The sequence below is a fragment of the Camelus ferus genome, chromosome 4, assembly GCF_009834535.1.
Source record: "Camelus ferus isolate YT-003-E chromosome 4, BCGSAC_Cfer_1.0, whole genome shotgun sequence".
NCBI lineage: Eukaryota > Metazoa > Chordata > Mammalia > Artiodactyla > Camelidae > Camelus > Camelus ferus.
In genome coordinates, this window is record NC_045699.1 from 10,231,572 (window position 1) to 10,254,996 (window position 23,425).

At 40.2% G+C, this 23,425-nt stretch overlaps 1 long non-coding RNA gene across 11 annotated transcripts; it reads right to left on the bottom strand.

The window, feature by feature from the left end:
- Positions 1-10,039: 10,039 nt before the first annotated feature.
- Positions 10,040-23,205, bottom strand: LOC106729350. Of its 11 annotated transcripts, none has more exons than XR_004319105.1 (5): positions 22,811-23,198; positions 18,925-19,630; positions 16,822-16,879; positions 15,422-15,532; positions 10,040-14,638 (listed from the first exon to the last, which is right to left on the bottom strand). It is a non-coding gene; the product is annotated as an uncharacterized LOC106729350 (long non-coding RNA). The 11 variants fall into 11 exon arrangements; XR_004319104.1 differs by having other exon boundaries at positions 22,758-23,197; XR_004319110.1 differs by having other exon boundaries at positions 18,925-19,105; positions 19,452-23,194.
- Positions 23,206-23,425: the final 220 nt, after the last annotated feature.

The window sequence follows — 23,425 nt, forward strand, 5'->3', positions numbered from 1 at the left end:
ATATATGGAATCTAAAAAAAATAAATAAATACAAAACAGAAACAGACTCACAGACATAGAATACAAACTTGTGGTTGCCAAGGGGGTAGGGGATGGGAAGGGACAGACTGGGATTCCAAAATGTAGACTAGATAAACAAGATTATACTGTATAGCACAGGGAAATATATACAAGATCTTATAGTAGCTCACAGCGAAAAAAAAAGTGACAATGAATATATGTATGCTCATGTATAACTGAAAAATTATGCTCTACACTGGAATTTGACACAACATTGTAAAATGACTGTAACTCAATAAAAAAAGTTTTAAAAAATGAAGGAAAAATAGCACACTTAAAAATGGCTAAAGGAATATTATTCAGCCTTAAAAATAAAGGAAATTCTTACACATACTACAACATGGATGAACCTTGAAGACATTATGGTAAGTAAAATAAGCCAGTCTCTAAAGGACAGATATTAGGGGGAAGGGGATAGCTCAGTGGTAGAGTGCATGCTTAGCATACACAAGGTCCTGGGTTCAATCCCCAGTACCTGCTTTAAAAATAAATAAGTAAACCTAATTACCTACCCCCCAAAATAAATAAAATTTAAAAAAAGAAAACCCTAATTACCTCCCCCCACAAAAAATTTAAAAATTAAAAAAACACTTTTTTAAAATCCTACTTTCAAAGCCCATGGTCTTCCTGTTACACCATGCTGTTCCATGAGGTAGAGGATTAAATTTCTACTCTTCCTCAGTTTTCCCAACAGTAGAAAGAAGTAATTATTTGCTCTGAGGCTCCTGCTTGGCTTGGATATCCCAGCTAACAGGTTTGCAGAGCAGCCAGAACCCCATTGTAAGTGAGTGGCCTTCTATTTTCTTTGTTACTTCTGTCATTAATTAGAAGATGAAGAATGAAGGGAAAAAAAAAAAGCATGGTGTAGTGAAACACATAATACTAACCATTTTTCAAATGCTTAATATGTTCTAAGCAAGGCTTTAATGTGGCAATGTTTTGGCTGGTTTTGATTACAGCCATGGGTTCATTGGCTCCAGATCTCAGGCTACCAGTGGTAACTCGAGCAGGAGAGCAAGAGGAGGCGTCGTCCCCACTGCACAGGAGCAGATCTGAGCCTGGGTGACCTGCTCCCAGGATCTCTTGCCAGGGGTCTCTGCAGTTTATCATTTATCACTTTATTATTCCAAGCCCAGCTCTGGCCACAGACATGCTGATGGACCCAACCCTTGTAAGCGTGTGTTCTCTGGACCCTCACCTGCCTGAACCCCACAGACAGACAGTGTGATGAAGTGTGGAAGAGTGTTACAGGTGAGGGGCAGGAACCTGTAAAGCTTTGGAGGTGTGCCTAAGCCAGGAGCAGTTGCAAACCTGCAGCGTGACTCCCATCTGCAGGGGAGCAGTGCATGTGAGAAGGGGGCACACCTGTGAGGCAGCCTGAGCATCTGGGGAGTCAGCCTGAGGATGTGGGGAGTCTTGGAGGGTTGTGAATAAAAGAGAAACACGATCCAAGTTACGGTTCTAAAATATTTCAGAGGCTGCTCCAGGAGGAACAGGTAAGTGGGTGATGAAGGTGAGGCATTGAGACCTGTGAGAAGCCAACTGCCAAAGACTCCAAAGAATGATGCTGGTCTCTAGAGCAGAGCAGTGGCTACAGAAGGAATATAAGTAATAAGATTCCTGATAAACTGACTGAAGGACAATCCTTTTTTTTTTTGATGAACATGTGGAAGAGTTGAGATGGAAAAACTGGCGTGGGCAGCAAATTTCAGGGAGAGATTAGGAGCTGGATTTCAGACCTGCTCTTTCTGAGATCCCAAAGTAAAGGGGACATAGAGGCAGCTAGAATCTGTAGTCTGGAGTTGAGGGAGGGGTAGCTGACACAATGATATACATGTGGTGACAGCTTAAGTCTGGGACCAAGACCAAGGCTGGATCTCAAATTTAGGATAAAAAGTCTTCTCACTTTTCTGTAAGATGGGCCCTGAGATGAGGGAAGAGAGGGCTGGGGCTTAGGCAGGAAGAGGTAGGAGGAGAGGGGCAGGGAAGAGTGGGTGGGAGGGTGTATAGGGTAAATAGCCCTGCCTAGGATGGAGGGGGAGATGGATGTGGGAAGTGGTGTAGATTTTATTGCTCTGAAGACTCGGTGACTGCTCACTCCCTGTGGATCCAGAGAAAGTTCAGCCGGGCTGGTGGAGCAGCTCAGAGCCTCAAGGGCACAAGTACCTCAGCTCTCCCAAGAAACTACAAATTTAAAATTGTATGGCTTTAACAAGCTAATGTTACACAAGCCAAACTTTTGATCTTTGTCACCAGTTCCTGGCTCAGAAGTCCTAAAACCCTTGAAATTTTTTGAAAGTTAGGAATACTTTTTGTTACATATAACTAGCCCCTCCATCACACAGGAGTTTATACTAATGAAGTGATTTAGGGTGCAGGGAGCAGGGGTTTCCAGGATAGTCACAGGTTGGGCTGGACACCAAAAATACCAATGATTAGAGGTTTAAACTTTCAGCTCCAACCAGATCACCCAAGGATAGGAGGGGAGTTGGAGATTAGGTATAATGCTGCTTAACACAGAGCCTCCAGGTTGATGAACACATTTAAATGGTGAGAGTGCTAGGAGGTGGGTGTCACCTGAAAGGAAATGGAAATTCCCTGCTACTCCATCCATCCCCATTCCTTGCCCTAGACATCTCTTCCATTTGGCTATTTCTCCTGAGTTGTATCCTTATAATAAATGAGTAAATGTAAGTAAATGTAAAAAAAAATGTTCTAAGCATAGTGTTTGTATCTTTCTTTGCATTTAATTCTCTTAATAGTTCCATAAGGCAGATAATATTATTTACCACAATTTACAGTGAAGGGAACAGGCTTACCGAGCAGAAGTTATTGCCCAGGACTTTCAAACTCCAGCCTTCCTGACCCCCAAACTGGTGCTCCAAACCACTACATAGCAGTACCCATCTGGGGCTCTCTGGCACTTTTTGCACTGAGGCTGGAGGATCATCACTTTGCCAGCCACTCTTGGTAAAAGGAGGTGGTCTCAGTTTCCTCATCTACATAATAAGGAAGCCAGATTTGCTTATCTCCCCTCTAACTCTGATTTCTGTTTCCACTGGAAAGGAAAAGGGCTGAATTCTGTGTTAAGCAAAGAGCTCAATTTTGTGTTGTCCAACTCACTTCCTAGAACTATTCCCTAAAGTTAACATTGTAAAGAGTTCTACAGAGTGCTTCAGACCTTGGGTCCTCAAACCTCAAGGCCTCCTTACCCCTCCCTGTACCTTCTGACTCCCGGGAATAGCCTAGCTGTCAGGTGCTCAGAACTCTCGTGATTGTGACTCCGGGTTTGAGGTTTCCCAGGAAAAGGAGAAGCATTTCTAAATTATGAGACAGGCTAGAAAAAAAAAAAAAAAAAAAAAAAAAAAAACCACCTCTGAGCTCATGCTGATTCCCTAGATGCATCACATTCAGAAACACAATGAAGTTCTTGTAAAACCCAGACAGAGGGAAGAGCAAGAGCTCACTTAATGGAAATTGTGCCGGGACCAACCAGACTCTGATCTAAGAGACTTAACTTATTCCAGTAAAGAAGGGGGCTCTGGAAGGGTGAGGGTAGGAAGGTGGGCTGCGGATCAATCCAAGAAATGGTGAGGTAGAATGAAAAGTGAGATACAAGAAAGAAAAGCTGGCAGGAAGAGCAGCCACCCTTTGAGGCAACTTTTCTTTTCTACCTCTCTTGCCCTCATCTTTAGCTCTATTTTCTTTCTTCCCCATATTCTTGGGAGAGTAGAGAGGAGTAGATGAAGTTGAAGGGAAACTGCTGCTCAATGGATTAAAAAAAAAAAAAAGAGGAATAATTTAAGTCAACTTTCTCCTCTTCCCAAACAACCCACAGTCTCATTCTCAATGGTAAGTAGGAATCTGAAAAATCCATTTTTCGCATGATTTTTCATTATTGAGAATACCTTTTAACCAGATCATATATTATTGTTACTAGAATTTGGCTATAATGTCATTAACCCGTATTTATGTGTAGAAAAGATATTCCCATGCTCACTCTGATGACTCAGCCTTGAACTTAGGTCTGCAAAAGGGAGATAAAGGTGCAGAAGTTGCCATGAAAGGGGAAAAACACTCCTTCAGCCAGAGTAGGTTTCCACCCAGATGCAGCTCTTGGATATTGGTTAGTGGCCAAAAGTGAGCTGATGTCAAATGGTCCCCTTGATATTTGCCAGTCCCCAGGGCATTGGGGCACAGCTGGGTGGGAACGATTTCTGCCTAAAGCTCCATCCCCCAGCCCTATTCTCTGACAAAAGTGATCCCATAGCCAGATGGTAGGGAATGGTGAGTGGGGAAAGCTGGAGAAACAGAGGGCTGGCCAAGTTAGCATGAGGTTCCTTAGCCAGAGTAGGGGCTTATGCATCTAAGCAGGGCACAGTAGTGTTCCAAATAATTAGGGAAATTAAATCCCCAGAATTTTTAAATTCCTGTACAGCCAGACTGGTTTAAAAAAAAAAAAAAAGGAAAGGAGAGAGGGGAGAGGGTATAGCTCAGTGGTAGATTGCGTGCTTAGCATGCACAAGGTCCTGGGTTCAGTCTCCAGTTCCCCAGTACTTCCATTAAAAATAATGCTAAATAAAAAAGAGAATTAAAAAAACAAAAATAAATAAATAAAAATAATACTAAATAAATAAATGAACCTGATTGTCTCCCCCTGCACCCCCCAACAAAAAAAAAAAAAAAAAAAAAGAAAGAAAGAAGGAAGGGAGGGAGGGAGGAAGTTGAAATGCCCCTGAATTTTTGCTTGGGTAAAGTGCTATATCTTTACATTTCTTCCCAGAAGCACTAGGGTTTCTCATCTTCCTCTTTTGCAACTTCCTGAATCATATTTCATCCTTTGTCTCTTCTTCTGGTCCCTACTCTCTCCCATCTGGCTCATATAATTGGAGAACTGGCTGAAATATGATCTCTTGGCTGTAGCCAAAAATGTCTCTCTTATTGGTTCTTGCTGATTGTTTTAGCTGAATTCCTGTTAATAGTAGAAAAACTTCATTATCAATACACTCAGTAATGTTACAACTTGACCAGAGAGCCTGGGATAGTGATTACCTCTTGATTCTGCCCCCCATCCTTAACTAGTTGTGAAAGATGAGTGTACCCTTTGTCACTAGCACTGACTATACATTCATGGTGGTAGGTGTACAGAATCTAGTGTAAGATACACCCCTTGGCTCTGGCCAAGGAAAGGGGGCTTTACAAAGGACCAGAGGGACAAATGACCTTAACATAGCTGCCTGTGCCTAGAAGGAACTTCCTAAAGTGTAATGGGCCTTTGTGAGTACTGATCTCACCATTTCAGGAGGTGAACAACATCCCTAATAGTATGATACAGGGGAAAGACTGTTGGACTGGGTGGCAGTTGATATGGTTTTAGTCCTACCTCTGAATACAGTCTATTCACTGTGTTGCTTTTGCAAGTTGCCTTACCTCTCTGAGCCTCCAATTCCTCCTCTGTAAAATGGGGAGGAATGACATTGTCTACTTCTCAGGGTTTTTGAAAGGCTCAAGCAGAATAGTGCTGTGATAGTGTTTTGAAAGGCATAAAGTTATAAAATAAAATAGAATAGAATTTTATCCATCTTCTCCCCTAATCATTGTTTTATAGTTTAAATGTATGAATAGGTCCCTCACCATAGATATTAACTCCTGGGAGAAATGAATCATGCAATGATTTCAGAAGGTACCAAGCATGGACTGAAGTGGATTTGAAGAGATGTGGATCATTTGACCATGATTTAGCAGGTTCACTGGGGCATGTGTTCACTCATTTGCACAACAAATAAGACAGAAGTGAACATGTCCTTTTGTGTTGCCACAACAGCTTGTAAAAGCCTCTGGCCAACTGTTTTATCCAACTACCATGCTGAGCAGTCAGCAGAAACACCAAGGCAGGAGAAAAGCCACTGCTGCTCTGCTCTCTGTGCAGGCTTTAGGATGCTGGTTTGGGAGACTTGTTAAAAAAAAATATTTCCAGCTGCCTGGAAATCACCATTCACAAGGCTAAAATGTAACAATGAGTTGCTTTTATCAGACTAGCAAAGATTTTAAACATTGATAATACTCAGTGCTGGCTAGGATGTGGGAAAATAATCATGCTCCCAAGGAAAGTGAAAATTAGCAGAATCTTTGGAGGAAGATGTGGCCTTTCTACCCTACCCCAAATTTCACAACATAATCAGGCTATGGAAAGGAAGTAGGATTTCCTGCATCCTGGAAGTCCATTTTGCATTAATTCTTAATATGTTTAAAGCATTTTATAATGTACATATGTGACCTTACATGATCCTCAGTATGATCCAATAGCATGTATGTAATCATACATCCAACGGACAGATAAGAAAACCAAGGTTCAGGTATATTCCCTTGATTTGTTCAGGATCTCACTGTTAGGAAGTGGTGGAGGTACTCTGGAGGATTGAGAACTCTAATTTCTAGTTGGTACCCTTTTTCCTACACAGAAAAATGGACAGAACACAAAAAGAAATCTTCTTACCAGAAGGGACCAATAGTGCTTTCTGGAATAAGATGGGGAACATAAGTAAATTTTTTAAAAAAAGAAACATCTGGGTTGGCATAACATCTGCCAAAGTGTCACTTAGAGAGCTGACAAATGGTTCTGATATCCCCTGTGGATGTCAAAACTTGTTTGGTTGCAAGTGACAGAAACTCTTCTCAAACTGCAGCAGGTTCCCAGGCAAATTTATCAGGCTTGGCTTCTATCTCGAGGTTCTGTTTTCCTCAGTGTTGACTTTATTTTTAGATAGACTCCCCCCATGGGATGGCAGACTGATCCCAGTAGCTCCAGCTTTATATACTTTTAGTGTAGTAACGCTAGCATTATGAAAGCTTTTTTTCCCAACACTTCCAGCTTTGGTCAGAGCTATATTATGTATCAACTCTAGAGTCAAATGGCTGGGTCAGCCCCAGGCTAAACCACATGAACTGAAATTAAAAGTAAAATCAGGATTCTGTTACCTAAAGCATGGATACCAGGAAGACCAAAACAATGTTTATAATACCCTATAAAGTAACATAGAATATATGTCTGTTGATATGTCAAGAGCTAAAATATCTGGAACCAGTGGGACATAGAAGAGCAAGTGTGTGTGTTTGTACATTCATTAATAAGTATAGGAAACGAAGGCTAGAATAGAAAAGGGAAAAAGAAGAAAAAGGAAGAAAGAAAATAGAGTTTGGTTTTCTAAGTAGATTTCACAACCTCATTGCCTTTCTTCTTCCTGCTTTATTAAGATATTGACTAGATGGAGACAAACATGTCAGTGGCTTAATAAGGTAGAAGCTCTGTTTCTTTCCTAGACAAACTCTGAACTAGTAGACTGTGCAGGACTGCTCAGAGGCTCTGTTACCCAAGGTCTTCCTGGGACTCAGTTCTAAAATTTTGTTATCCACTCATGGTGATACACTCATCCGTAGGGTCAATGTTGACTCACCATTATTACATACGTCCCAAAGAAAGAACGAGAAATGCACGCATATTCCTATTAAAGGTGTGACCTGAGAGTTGCTAACATCACTTTGGCTCACTTCCCTTCTGTCCAGAATGTAGTCACATTGTCACACCCAGCTGCAAGAGAGATTAAAAATAATGTATTATTAGGAGGAAGGGTATATCTCAGTGGTTGAGTTCATGACATTTGCAACAACATGCATGGACCTAGAGGGTACTATGGTAAGTAAAATAAGTCAGACAGGTTTATCCATCTATTTATTTAATGGAGGTGCTGGGGACTGAACCTAGGACCTCATGCCTTCCCTGCTTATTCCAGCTATCAGTGAAACAGTTCTAAGTCTGGGAACCATTTCCTTCCTCATAGGCTCTCCCCAGAGCACAGTGAGGCAGTAGACATCTGGCCAAGCAGTGGACAGGTACATCTTGGTCACAGTGGGAAGAGGGTATTGCATTCTCTGTACAATTGAATTGGTAGGGAATAGAGGAAACCCACTCTTTCTGGGAAGCTTTCTATCTTTCTATAAAAGGATATTTGGAGGAAGTCTTCAATGTGGGAATCACAAATGCCTTACATGCCCTTTTTCCAATCAAAACTTCTAACTTCCCTATGTTACTAGGTTCATTCATGTTGTTGCAAATGGCAAGATGTCATTCTTTTTTACGGCTGACTAATATTCCTGTGTGTGTGTGTGTGTGTGTTGTGTGTGGAGAGAGAGAGAGAGAGAGCGCACAACTTCTTTACCCATTCAACCATTGGTGGACATTTAGGTTGCTCTCATATCTAGGCTGTTGTAAATAAGGCTGTAATGAACATTGGGGTACATATATCTTTTCAAGTTAGTGTTCATTTTCTTTGGAAAAATACCCAAGTGGAATTGCTGAATCATATGACATTTCTATTTTTAATTTTTTGAGGAAACTCCATACTGTTTTCCATAGTGCCTGTACCAATTTACATTCCCACTAATAGTGCATGAGGGTTTTCTTTTCTCTACATCCTCACCAATACTTATTATTTGTTATCTTTTTGACAGTACCCATCTGACAGGTGGGAGATAGTATCTCATTGTGGTTTTGATTTTCATTTCCCCGATGATTAGTGATGTTGGGCATATTTTCATGTGTCTTCAAAGATCTGTATGTCTTCTTTGGAAAAATATCTATTCAAGTCCTCTGCTCATTTTTTAATCAGATTGTTTTTGTGATGTTGAGTGGTATGAGTTCTTTCCATATTTTGGATATTAACCTCTTATCAGATATATTATTTGAAAACACTTTTTCCCATTCAATAGGCTGCCTTTTCATTTTGTTGATAGTTTCTTTCACTGGGCAAAAGCCTTTTAGTTTGATGTAGTCCCATTTGTTTATTTTCTATTTGGTTTCCCTTGCCTGAGGAAACATATCAAAAAAAATATTACTAAGACCATTTGTCAAAGAACATACTATTTATGTTTTCCTCTAGAAGTTTTATAGTTTCAGTTCTTATATTTAAGTCTTTAATCCACTTTGAATTTATTTTTTCCACTCTGTGTGAGACTGGTCCAATTTGATTCTTTTGCACGTAACTGTACAACTTTCCCAACACTATTTATTGATTTATTGCATTGATCTATGTGTCTGTCTTTGTGCCAGTACCATTCTGCTTTGATTACTGTGAGCTTGTAGTATAATTTGAAATCAGGGAGCATGCCAGAAATTTCTTTCTGTCCCTGAGTTATAAATTAACTTTATCATAGGCATATATGCATAGTAAAAAACATAGTATATGGAGGATTCAGTACTATTCACAGTTTCAGCAATCCACTGGGGGTCTTGGAACATATACCACATGGATAAGGAGGGACTGCTATATATCCATAAATGTTTTATTATTCATTTCTCTTTTAAAACACCCACAATACTATTATCAATCACACCTGAAAATAAAAATAGTCAATATTATGAAAAATTCATACAATAACTTTGAGTAGGTTTACCCTACATGAACAGATTTCCTAGTTGTCTTTTCTGCTTCCAGATCCTTAAGTTTTGGTATTTTAAAACTCTATGATGTGGGGAGGGTATAGCTCAGTGGTAGAGTGCATACCTAACATGCACAAGGCCCTGAGTTCAATCCCCAGTACCTCCATTAAAAATAATAATAATAATAAATTTTAAAAAACCTCTAATTATTTCACCCCACCAAAAAAATTAAAAAATTAAAAAATAAACTCTATAATCAACTACGCAGATATATAGAAATGGGGATAGATACAGGAATTCTTGTCCTAATTCCAGTGCCCTGTTCATTCATTGGGCTGTTCCACTATTTTCATTGCAGTCAGTTCTGCAAAATGAACTTGCACTGCCTATTTCATCATAAACTAGTCATTTCACCTATAAATGGCTTTTTCTAATCACAAAGGTAGCTTTTGTATGATGGTTTTTTATTGGTCACCTGCAAACAGATTGAGTGCTGCCTATTCTAATGAGGATGGACAGACTGATGTCAAGTAGACGACGAGGTAGTTTTGGAAACTTCTTTATCTTAACTGTAGCAATTTTCCAACCAATGCTTGAGTTTTCCTTGTCGGTCTTTTTTTTTTTTTTATCAATGTACAGATTTTTTTAAAAATCTGGCATGTGGTTGCAAGATATTTGACTTCCCTCCTCAACAGAAAGTCCTTCTTAGAACAGTTTATTCAATGGAGCTGACAATGATAATATGCAGTAGCAGTATTGATAACAGTGTATTTGAATAGACAATACTCATGTTGCTAAAGGGTGTGAACTCTGACATGACATCCTAGAGGGCAACGGAGCATAGTCTATCAAGACGCTTAAAAACGCTTATACCTATTGACTTAGTACTCTTACTTCTGGAAATTTATCCCATGAAATCAGAGATATGTACAAAGAGTCCTCTAGGAGGCTGAATAGTCTCTAAACCAATATATACAAGTCCAGGAATCAAGAGGTAGAGATGGAGTGGTACCCTATTACTCCCAGTGGTTTACTAGCAAAATTTTTGCTTCTGTCTCCATGACCTTATGCTCTGCTTGTCTAGAAGTCTTAGTTCCAAAGGGGGGAATGCTTCCACTAGGAGACACAACGATGATTCCATTGACCTGAAGTTAAGACTGCCACCTGGCTACTTTGAGTTCCTCGTGCCTCCAATCAACAGGCAAAGAAGGGAGTTACAATAACAATTGGAGTGATTGATCCTTATTACCAAAGGAAAATTGGGCTGCTACTATACAATGGAGATATGGAAAATTATATCTGGACTACAAGTAATCTCTTAGGGAGTCTTCTACTATTACCACGCCCTATGATTAAAGCCAGTGGAAAACTATAACAATGCAGTTCAGGCAGGATTATTTATGACCCAGACTCTCCAGGAATAAAGGTTTAGCTCATCCTACCACAAAGAACCACAACCAGCTGAGGTGCTTGCTGAGAGCAAAGGGAGTATGGAATGGGTATTGAAAGAAGCTATTAGCTACGACCACATGACCAGTTGCAGAAACAAGGAGAGGACTGTAATTCTCCCCACTTCAGATGCCAATCACAAGTAGTAGGTCCCCAGGTTACTCACAACTTCTGTCCGACTTAAATACAAATTGGGGGTTCCCATGACCTGCACCCCCTTGGATTTGATTATTTGCTAGAACAGCTCACAGAACTGAGGGGAACACTTACCTTTATAAGTTTATTATATAATAAAGGATATGATAAAGAATACAGATAAAAAGCCAGATTTAGAGATACATCAAAGGGGTCTGGGAGAGTTCCAAGCACAAGAGTTCCTGTCCCTGTGGAGTTGGGGTGCATTGCCCTCCCAGGACATGGATGTGCTCACCAGCTTGGAAGCACCATACTATTGGGATTTTTATGGAGGCTTCATCACATAAGTCTGATCAGTTATTAACTCCGTTCCCCTCTCTGAAGAATAGGAGATGGGAATGAAAATTCCAAACTTCTAATTATGCTTTGGTCTTTTTGGGTGACCAGCCCCTATCCAAGAGCCCACCAAGAGTCACCTCATTAAAACGAAAGACACCAATATCACCCAGAAAATTCCAAGGGATTTAGGAATCCTGTCAGGAACCAGAGTCAAAGACCAACTATTAAAACACAGTACTGTTATTACTTAGGAAATTACAAGGGTTTTAGGAGCTCTGTGCCAGGAACTAGAGTTAGAGACCAATATATATTTTTTCTATTCTCTCATATAATCACTTTGCAACATACATGTTTATCAAATCATTACATTGTACATCTTAAGCTTACTACAATGTTATTTGTCAATTATATCTCGATAAATCTGGGGAAAAAATTTTTTTAATTCTATAATCAGTTGACTTTGAGTAAAGGGGCTTACTCTTGATAATGTGGGTGGACCTCATTCAGTCAATTGAAAGGCCTTAAGAGAAAAACAGATTTCCCTGAAGAGGAAGAATTCCTGCATTGAGAATGCAACACCAACTCTTGCCTGAGAATTTTCAGCCTGCTTTACAGATTTCAGACTTTCCAGCCTCCACAATCACATAAGCCAATTCTTTGTAATAAATCTCTAATATCTCTCGCTCCTGCTGTGTCCAGCGCAACAAGGGTTCCTGTTTATGGACGGGTGCCGCAGAACATAAGAAACACACAGACAGATAGAGAATCAAAGATGGGACCAGGGGACTCAAGATCTCAAGTAGCAAGAGCCTCGAACGGCTGGTTTGCATTGTATGTATTGTCATCGTACTGCAGGAAATAATTTTGAATAATTCAATACAGTAATAGTAATCTACAGACCCCCAGTGTTCAAAGCGTAGTAAAGCAGTATTAATCATCTTTATGTCTCCATCTGGTCCCTTTGTGAAGGGGCCGACGAACGTCACAGAAACTTTAATGACTCCCTTAGGCAAACGGGATTGTGGACGTGCAGGAGCAGTGCTCTGCTCATGCGTGGCTCAGTGTTCTGAGACCCGCGTTGCTTGCCCTCAGGAAACACCTTAGTTCTGTGCTGCATCCCAGGCCCCCACAAGGGAACGTCTTGTTTTCTTGTTCTCAAGGAGATATCATGTTGACTTGTTTTCCCATATCTCCCCTTTTTTGTTTTTCTATCAGGAGGAACGCAGAGAGAGCAGCGTTCTTCATTAGTCTGCTGAAGTTTTGCTGCACGCATCTGAAGACTAAGCAGAGAAGTATTAGACATATAGCCAACATGACAATAGCCCCTAATAACCCTCCTCCCCAATTTTTAATCCAGCTAACAGGGTTCAATGATTCTAGCCCACGAGCGATGCCTACCATAGTTTCAGAGGAAGGCAGCCAACTGTTGGGCTGCATGTTGCATACCAGTCATTTTGGCCTGTAATGGTTTTACATCCAGGGTTAGGTTATCCTTATGCCCCAAAGGTGGCGAAAAACTGTATCCAGAGGGGGGTGGCGGTTTGATTGTATAAATATGGGGTTACACAAAAGGAGGTGATATTCCAATCACATTTTAAATGTAATTGCAGTTTAACATTTTGTATTTCCTCCCCTAGACAAACCAAAGCGCTCTCGAGGTCAATTAAACGAGAGTTGATTTCTTCATCTATGTGAGTTTGACTCCTCCAAGCAGAACTAGCATTTTCATGCCATTCCTGCACAAAATGTGTGGTTTGAATGGTCTGTTGCAATGCCACCCCTGCCACTGCAGCAGTGGTGGCAATGGCTATAATGCCCATTATTGCCGTGATTAACAATCCAAGGGATCTTTTAGAACGTTTGAGTAACGTCTCCAAACTGGTTAGTAAAGCATGCACGTCTGGAGAACTTTCCCAAGGCCTGGTCTGGCAAAGAGGAATCCAGGCGCCCAGATGCCTTCTCAAAATAAAATAAGAATGATGAGCATGATACATGGTAGTGTTCATACAGGTATACAATTTTCCCTGTCCAAAAAGTTCCTTATTAGAATGGCTAAAAGAAAATGTTCCAATAAGAAAAACAAGTGGATTTCTCAGGCAGGTTTGAATATAATGGGTTGAATTAGGAGAGGTATGAAAATTGAGGGAGTAGTTTTGATTGTATCGATAACGAAACCTCCCATATCTTAAACTCTGGGAGGCTCAAGGCCATTTTCCATTTTCCATACTTCGTTGTGGATTGCCCCACCAAATGTCTGCGGGATGGGAGCTACCATGCTTCCCCCATGCCAGATGATAGGATATTCCGCATGCGTGGTGATAGAAGTATGATTACAGTTATTCACACTCCACTTCAAACCTTTATGAGGATTACAAGAGGAATTTATATGTGAACAACTCTGGACTGCATACCCCTTAGGGGACCAGTCCACTACAATTCCATAGGAATCATTAAGTAAAATCACATAATTAGTCCCTCGGCAATGATCCCAATGGATAACGTCTCTCTCGGTAGCCCAAATTCTATTAATTTTACACAAAAGTCACTTGGGTGGATTTAGATCAGTATTATTAACTTCTTCATATCTAAAACTTAACCCAGAAAACATGTGTAACTGAGCCTTGCTGGAGTTTCTATTTTTTGGACTAATAGCCAGCCAAGCTTGCATGGATAATTTTAAGCATTCGAGAGCCACTCCTACACATATGGGACGGTCCTCAAAACCCATAGTTATATTGAACTGCATCCCTTCTTCCAAGGGATGCAGTGGTAATCGTCGATCCTCCGGCCTGGGATCCATGAAGAATCATTAACATAGACGGGCACGGAAGGCTCACCCCAGGTAACCGGACGAAACAATGAGGGGTTAGGACTATATGGGGTTAGGAATATGCCCAGTATGTATAATTGCTAGCATAGGTACATGGGAGACTACATACTGCAATAGTAATTAGGGAGAAAGTGGCTGCAACCAGGTTGGGAGCTGTAACCGGTTTTTCCTGTTCCTCCAGAAGATTTTCTGCTTCTTGACACAAACGTTTAATCTGGCCCCATGTGAGCACGGTGGGCAGCATCAGTCAGTTGAGTTGTTTGTATCTTTAAGCCTTCCATCTGCATTACGGACCTTTCGACTTCCCAGTAGAGGTGTCTTTTCTTTTGGCTGTCCATCGTGGGGCTTAATCCTCCAGCTGGGCACCCACATGGGTTCTGTATCTGGCCCTGGGGAGACACATGCAAACCCTTATCCCCATGTTATTAACTTCCCATGAGACTATATCCCAGTTAACGGATCTTCCCACCAAATTAGGGGCCATTCTGGAAAATGCTGTTTTGACTCAGATGGGGGGATCTAATGAAGCTCAGCGGCAGTGTCAGATATAGCTGTGAACAGTTAAAAAAATTAAGGTAAATAGGGCTTTATGTAATTTAGCATGAATATTACCATTTCCCCCTTTTTGTTTTTGTAACATTTGTTTCAAAGAATGATTAGCTCGTTTAACAATAGCTTGACCCTGGGGGTTATAAGGAAGTCCAGTAGTATGAGTAATGTGTCATTTTTCAAAGTATTGTTTCAGCTGATTACTAGTATAAGCCTGTCCATTATCTGCTTTAATAGCCATAGGTAGCCCCATATCTAGAGTCCTACTACTACAGTCATTGGTCGCATACAGAAGTATTTTACTGTTTAAAGTTGCCTAGACATTATTTTATCAGAGGCTCAGTCACATATTTGATAATGCAAGAAATAAGAATTTTGTGAAACAGGCAAAATATAAATAATATAGTTAGCAGTATTAGTAAGGTCATAAGTAAAAAGTTAAGCCAAGAACTTCATTAGGGGCAGCTCAGTGTATCCTCAGGTCATTTGACTTGGTCTGTTCTGTACCAGTCCTTATCTTTAAGGAAAATGTTACACAGGCATTGTTCATAAGCAAAGATATGAGCAGTTATCATAGTAAGTGGCATACAGGCCTGGTCTGGTGTCTTGGGTCAGCTGTTTACCTCAGATGTCATCTTCTTCTCATCCTGGTCTGGTAGCTTCTTCTCCATTTGAGCATTGTTTTAAGGTGAGCAGTCCTCTATAAGCCAGTCCGGTGCAGAGGCTCTTTGTGACTGGAAATTAATCCAAAAGTCAATTTCTTTTAGCTTTCACTGTGCGTGGTCTAGTTAAGAATACCTGATAAAGGGTCCTTCCATTCAGACTGAAGATAGTTCTTTAAATCATGTCTGTTCCAGTATGTATAGTCCCCTGGTTGCAGGTGATGGGGCATTGGATCTTCATCCAGGGATAGATGACAGAGCTTCAGAAACAAACCTAGACTGTCCTTTTAATAATTCAATTAAACTTTGCAGCAATGTATCAAGACAGCAAGGAATGATCTGGGAAGTGAGTCTTAGTAAATATAGACCTCAATTAACAAAACTAGAATTTAGTTTTTAAAAAAAAACTAGAATTTAATATCCACTGAAATATAATCTTTTTCTCTCTAAAGTTACCCTCAGTTTTATCAAATATAGCTAAATCAAGATTAATTTGTCCACAAATTAAGTCTGATTATTTGATCATATAGGCTCTTTTAAATTGGCTGTGTTGGAACTTTTAATAAGGAGTCTCAGGCTAGAATTTTAATAAGGTTTCCTAAGGCCTGGAAATTTTGCCTTACAGACTTAGGTGAATTCTTTTCTCTTCAAGGTCCTCAAAAATACCTTGAGATTCCTATACCTGTTAGAAGGTAATTTTCCTAATTTATCTGAAAAAACCACTGGGAACCTAAAAGTTTCCAGTCTCTGGAGGGATCAGATAGAGAGAAAAGATAATTGTTTTAATTCTGCTTAAAAAGGTATAGTTTACCAAACTGCTATAAGTCATAATTAACTTGAGAAGAAGGGCTTCTTTATATCTGGAGAACACAGATTAAAAGCCATTAATACTTCAGACAAAACCAAAAGTTATAACCATATTCATCACTTTACTCAGCTCCACGTAACTAATCCTTTCTTTTTTGTTAACAGTTTTATAAAGTCAGTTTTCATCAGCCTTTTAAAATTTCTTACCCAGTTTAGTTCAGTGCCATAGTTTGAAGTTTATCAGAAACCAGTAAATCTCCTTGAGGAGAAAGCATTTCGCAAAAGCATCAGAATAAAAGAGTAACTGTCTATAAATGACAAAAGACTTAAAAGCATGGTTAAACACTGAGTTACGCTGTAATCGATAAAGAAACATGGTTACAATAACCATAATTATGACTGGTAACATTTTATACATACCAGATTTTTAGGGATTCCATGTAATTTCTAGAATATCTATATTGATAATATTTTCCATACAATATAACCTAGGAAGATTTATTATTCATTTGACAATACTTCCTATGTTATTTAACATACCAAATGAAACTTACTAGTTTAAAATCTCTCTTTGGGATGTTTCAGGGGTCCTCTGAAGTATCGCAGATTTAGCTGGAGGTCAAAAGAATTCTGATTAAAATTTGATGTTTGGGAAGTTTGTTAAAAAGTTTCAAAACACTTGGTCAGATAAAAGTATAGGTTACTGTGAAACAGTACTTATTCATTAATAATAAAAATATTTCAAGGGTAAATACAGAACAGATCACTTAAGGGGTAAAAGAAACTTTACAATCTGTTACTAAAAGCAGATTAACATTTTAAGAAAACTTTGTCCTCATAACAGAGAGAGAGAGAGAACCAAATCTAGTTACCTTGTACCAGCTACTTTTAAGATTTATTTAATCAACTAAATTTATTTTAAACTTAGCCAACCTCAGCCATGTACAAAACTCTTTTCTCAGGGTTCCTCTTTCACAAGCCTTCCATAACTTTCTGTATCCATATTATTTTGTCCCTTGTTTTCTTTTTCATTCAGAAGCAACTAGCTTTAAGACAAAGTGACTCTTTTTTTCATTAACAACATTTGTTAGTATTTATTTCTAAATATCTTTAGTTTCTCTATAAGAGGAAGTCAATATTCCACAATTAATGTTTTGATATCTTATTTTATCTGAAAATGACCTAACTATTTAATAAACTTCCATCATTTAACTTTATTTAGCAAAACTCTAAAGTTTTGAGTTACCAAATATCTGGGGAGATCATTTGAGTGAACATTCCTGAAATAATCATTCCTTAAAAGTTTACCCAAAAGCTCTTTCTCATTTGCATTTTAGTTAGTTACAAGAATATTATTCCAACTTGTTTTTTTTGCTGACAAATTTGTAACAGATATGACAGTGTCTTATTGGACTTATATTAAACCTAAGTACAATAGAAGTTTTATGCTTAACATTAATGAATTTTGAGACATGTCTATATTAATTAAACCAATAGGCTTAAGCTAGCTTCAAATATCAGGTATTGATTCAGTACTGAATTTTTTTTAGATCATATGAACCCGACTTCCGTTCTGGCCAGTTTCTTTTATATTTCTGAGTATTTATATAAGCATTTGAGTTTCTTTAAGCCAATTAAATAGAGCTCTTTTACAAATTAATTTTGGCAATGCCACACATCTACAACACACATATGGGTACGTACAAACACACAAACATAGAGATATCATAGTTCCCATTTTAAACTTTTAGCTATGAATCAGATACCACAGTGTAAGACTCATCAGTTACAAGAGGTTGGATTCAAATTGAGTTTCTGGCAGATGGAATAAATCAAAGTTGCCTGTCTAGATACTAAACATTTTTGCTAACTTCTATAGAAGACATTTAAGATTTCTATTTTTTCCAAATTACTCCCTTTCTCAAAATTTGCATTCCAGAGGTCATAACAGCAGTTGAGTCATTGGTACTGGGACAGAAGCTTAGAAGTTAGAAGTTTAGAATTTAGAAAGTCTTCTAGTTGAGACCCCACTGTCAGTTGTACCTAAGGCTCTTGGGTGGCAATTGTTACTGGGGTCTTTAAAATGGCTAAGAGCCATGAGCCCTGTCAATTATTACCTTTCTCATTATGGGCTTGTATATATGGTATTTCTTCCTATTTACCTTTTCTCTGGCAATACAGTTCTAACTGGAGAGTGATTTAGTAATTTACCAACCCATTTTCAGGTCAGTGTTCCCCACAGGCTAAAGTGTACATTACTCAAGCTGTATTACAGTAAAATACCATCTTTTTCTTAGTCATAGGTGGATAACCATAATTAAACCAGTCATTCAAAATCTTACCCAATGGGCTATTAGATGGAACAGACAGCCTTCCCCATAGCAACTTATTTTAAATACAAAGTACAAATACAAATGTAAATTTCAGATTGCAATACCAGGCCTTTATCAGGAAATGGAAGCACAAACTTACAAATGACAGGCTAAAGCAAATTCAAATTTCAAACTACAAATATTTTTGCTTCCAAGTCCTCTCAGCCCAGAGATCTCTGTTACAAGTGGGTACCTGTTTCAGATACAAACGAGAGTTCCCTGCCAGTCTAATTAGAGAACTCTCAAGGTGAGATCAAGGGGCCTCGGTCATCACCGGGAACTTACCCTAGGCCTGCAGATCAGATGCGACATTTCAGAAGAAACAGAAACATCTTTTCCTCCTCCAAGGAGATAGTTCGGGTGATTGCAGTCCGTTGATGGATGGAAGGGCATGGGATGAAAGGATCCCCAGGGCAAAAAGGCTCTGGCAGCTGCTGGGCTCCATTCTGTTGTCCCTCCTGTCAGCCTGGAGTGGCAGTCGTTTGAGCCTTGTTGGCCTGGCAGTGGGGTGCAACCTGAAGCCCCTCTTAGAAAAGAGGGTAGTCGTTGCCTCAGCGTGGGCACCAAGATTTTGTTGCCAAAAGATCGGCCCCGTCCCTGATGAGCCACATAATTCAGAGATAAGGTCTTGGAGCTTAGAAGAAAAGAGGCAATTTTATTGTTTTGCCTGGCAAAGGGGACTCATAGGAGGCTAGTGCCTTCAAAGCTGTAAACCCACCTTGGAGATGGGGTGGGGTGGTTTTACAGCCATAGCTCAAACAATACAGCATTGATAACAAGCAACAGAATCATTTTCTCATCAGAAGACTTACAATGGCGACATGATGCCTCCAGGTGACCAGTTCTATAGAGGCCAGCAGTTAGATCTCTTTGTCTCATAAACACTCAAGGTGTGGTCTTCTTGGTAATTCAGGCTATTTTGTAAGGTTGCAGTCCTGTGACCTCCTTAGAGAAGGACTCAGAGACCAAGTATGATTATTACTTTCAGTGACTGGAATAAAGTAGAAACAGTAAGATCAATAGCTTTTGTTTTAACAATGGGCCTGGAACTGTGAGTAGCAATTGGCCAGTCAGGTCAGTTGACTGTTTTAAGGACAAACATAGGAATAAGCAATCTGTTAGCCTAAGTGTGGCCATTTTATTAATCCTCCTTCAGAAGGAGAGAGCAATCCAGGCTGCAAAGGTCCCATGGGTTGGATCATGGAGTTTATTCCCCTCAAATCAATGAGAAGTCTCCATTTGCATGATTTCTTTTTAATAGGAAAGGTAGAGTTTCAAGGGCTAAATGACTCTTCAATATGTCCCTTTTCCAATTGCTCTTGTATTAAACTGTTTACAGCATCTAGCTTTTCTTTTGTCAAAGGCCACTGTTCAACCCAGATAGGGACATCAATTTTTCATTTCAAGGGGGATTGGTCTGGGAAAATCATAGTGATTTTTTTTTTTTTACATTTTTTTATTGAGTTATAGTCATTTCACAATGTGTCAAATTCCACTATAGAGCACAATTTTTCAGTTATACATGAACATACATATATTCATTGTCACATCATGGTGACTTTTAAGAACAGTGGCCTTTAAGATAAAGGGTGATAACCAGTTTCAGCTCTATTAGCATATGCTTTAGGTTCAAGTGGTTGAGTAATACCTTGATTTTCCTTTCCTAAACCTAATCCAGGAAGATACCCATGTTGAGCCATCATAGCTTGACTTTGGGTGCTATACTGACAAGGAGAAGGGATGTATATCTTGGCTTGCCATTGTTGAAGTAAATCCCTGCCCCATAAATTTATAGGTAATTCTGCGACATAAGGTTGTATCTTAGCTGATTGTCCATCAGGGCCTTTACAATTAAGAATTAAACTGCTGCATTTTAGCCCTTGGGCCCTACCAAGACCGATCACGTCAATATCTGACAATTGTGTAGGCCATCGGGCAGGCCAGTGACGCGAATTAATGATAGAAATGTCAGCACCAGTATCTATCAGGCCCTTAAATATTTTATCTTGTATTTTTATAGTGCAGACGGGGCAAGAATACAAAATTTTTTCTGTTAAAAACACCCCTGCCTCACCCGTGCTGCCGAAAACTTTATCACCTTGCAGCTTATCACTTTTTCCTAAAGGACAAAAAGGTAATAATAAAGTCTGAGCAACCTGATCTCCCGCCTCAGCCTTCCATGGCTTGGCGGAAGACATCATGATTTTAATTTCACCCATATAATCACTGTCAATCACTCCGGTATGAACTCGGACACCCTGAGAGGTTAGACTCGATCTTCCCAATAATAAACCCACTGTACCCGAGGGCAAAGGGCCATAAATGTCCCTTTTTATCAGAGTGGGCTCTTCTCCAGGCATCAAAGTAAATGACTTTAGGCAGGGGATGTCTACTGCTGCATTCTCTGCTGTGGCTGGGGATAATTCCACGACGCTGCGGTGTAGTTTCGGTTCTAGGCTGGCTGAGCGGGAAAGGCTCCCTTCTGTTGTGGGGCTGGGAGCGAGCCCCTTTTGAAGTTTCCCTGAAGCATAGTCCCATTTTTATGAAAAATAGATCTACATTGATTCGCCCAAAATGGTTGCCTTTCTCACAGTGAGGGCATTGACCATGCTGCTTATCACCCTTAACCTTATTATTGGGTGGGGGTTTGTTCTGTTTAGACTTTCTACATTCCTTTTTTGTATGTTCTGTTTGACTACAGTTAAAACGTTTTCCAGGGAAGGAGCGGCCCAGCTTCAATCCCGCCACAGCCTGTGCCATCATAGAGGCCTTAAAATTCTCTGTCCCCACACTTTGACATAATTTTATATAATCATTCAAGGTGGCTTTACCTTTATAAGGGCCAATGGCTTACTTACAGTCCTCCTTTGCATTTTCATAAGCCATAAGTTGTAAAAAAGTGTCTACAGCTTCAATATTACTGATTTATTTCCTGATTGATTCCTGTAAACGGGCTATAAATTCTGTATAAGGTTCTTTAGGTCCCTGGGTGATTTTCTGAAAGGAAGTGGATATTCGTCCCTTCGCCGCTATTATTTCCCAAGCTCTCAAGCAGCATCCCCTCACCTGTTCTACTGCCCGATCATCCATAGGAAGTTGATCAGCAACACGGCCCCAATTGCCTAAACCCATTAATTGATCGAAAAAAATGGGAAGGCCTCCAGCCTGGTTATGAGCAGCCAAGGTTTCTGCGTGGTCAGCCCACCAGGTCTTAAATTGCAGGAACTCAGCAGGAGCTAACACTGTATGGGCCAAAGCTTGCCAATCAGCGGGGATGAAGCAAGATCCATCAGCCACATTTTGAACAATATCTAAGGTGAATGGGGAGTTTACCCCGTAATTTTACACTGCCTGTTTCAGCTCTTCAATAACTTTAAATGGGAAGGGCTCCTGAACAGCCTCATAAACACCCTGAGGATCTTTAGGATCCACCCCAGGGGCTACTCTTTCTCGTACAGTCACAGGAATTGCTATCTTAAATGCATCCAAATCACCTTCTCTTCTGGCTTGCAGTATTCCTTGCTGTACCGAGGAGAGGCTATTTCCTTTGCCATATAAATTAGGTTGTATTTGTCCTGATTCTCCGTTAGCTGGAGGACACATGGGGATAGGAAAAGGGGGAGGAGGGTCAGGCCAACTATTTTCTTCCTCCCTTCTCGGAGCCGCGGGGTAAATCGATTCCCCAGGCTCGGCGATCGCCACAAGAGGTTGCGCCTTTCCTTCTGGTATGGCATATTCGGGACCGGGAGGGTCAGGCTCACGCTCTTCATCATCGGAACTATTGCTTGACTTTCCTTGAGTTTGTAAGGGCTCTAAGACTGACTTAATTAGAGTCCGCTTAGGCCAGATAGAGACGGGACTAGAAACCCCCTTAGTATGCAGCTTCTTCAGTTCGTCATCCATTCTCTCCCGAGTATGTAAATCCAAAATACCGAGAGTAGGGAACTATGTACAATGCTTGTCAATAACCATTAGCAATTCTAGGATACGACCTTCACTGGTCTTTGCTCCACCTGCCTTAAGAAGCTGCCTCAGAAGACACACATAGGGTGTATAACGCGCTGAGCTTTGTCCGTTTCCCATGATTACTCTGAATAACTGCCCGAGACAATCCTTACCGGCAGTGGATTCTTGAGGCCTCTTTCTCCTCTCGGAGCTCTCCGACACTTACCAAGTTTCGGTTTCACTCCGGTGAATCTTCCTCCGTTCAGGTCCTTGTTTGGGCGCCACTTGTGGCTTCCAGAGCAACAAGGGTTCCTGCTTTTGGACGGGTGCCTCAGAACATAAGAAACACACAGACAGAGAGTCGAAGACGCGACCAGGGGACTCAAGATCTCAAGGATCAAGAGCCTCGAACGGCTGGTTCGCATCGTATTTATTGTCATCGTGCTGCAGGAAATAACTTTGAATAATTCAATGCAGTGATAGTAATCTACAACCCCCAGTGTTCAAAGCGTAGCAAAGCAGTATTAATCATCTTTATGTCTCCATCTGGGCCCTTTGTGAAGGGGCCGACGAACGTCACAAAAACTTAAATGACTCCCTTAGGCAAATGCATTGTGTATGTGCCGGAGCGGTTCTCTGCTCATGCATGGCTCAGAGACCCGCATTGCTTGCCCTCAGGAAACACCTAAATTCCGTGCCGCTCCCCAGGCCCCCACAAGGGAACTTCTTGTTTTCTTATTCTCAAGAAGGCATCATGTTGACTTGTTTCCCCACACTCTCCTTCTCAGATTTATATATATATAATTATAATAATATATTAATATACTTATACTATATATAT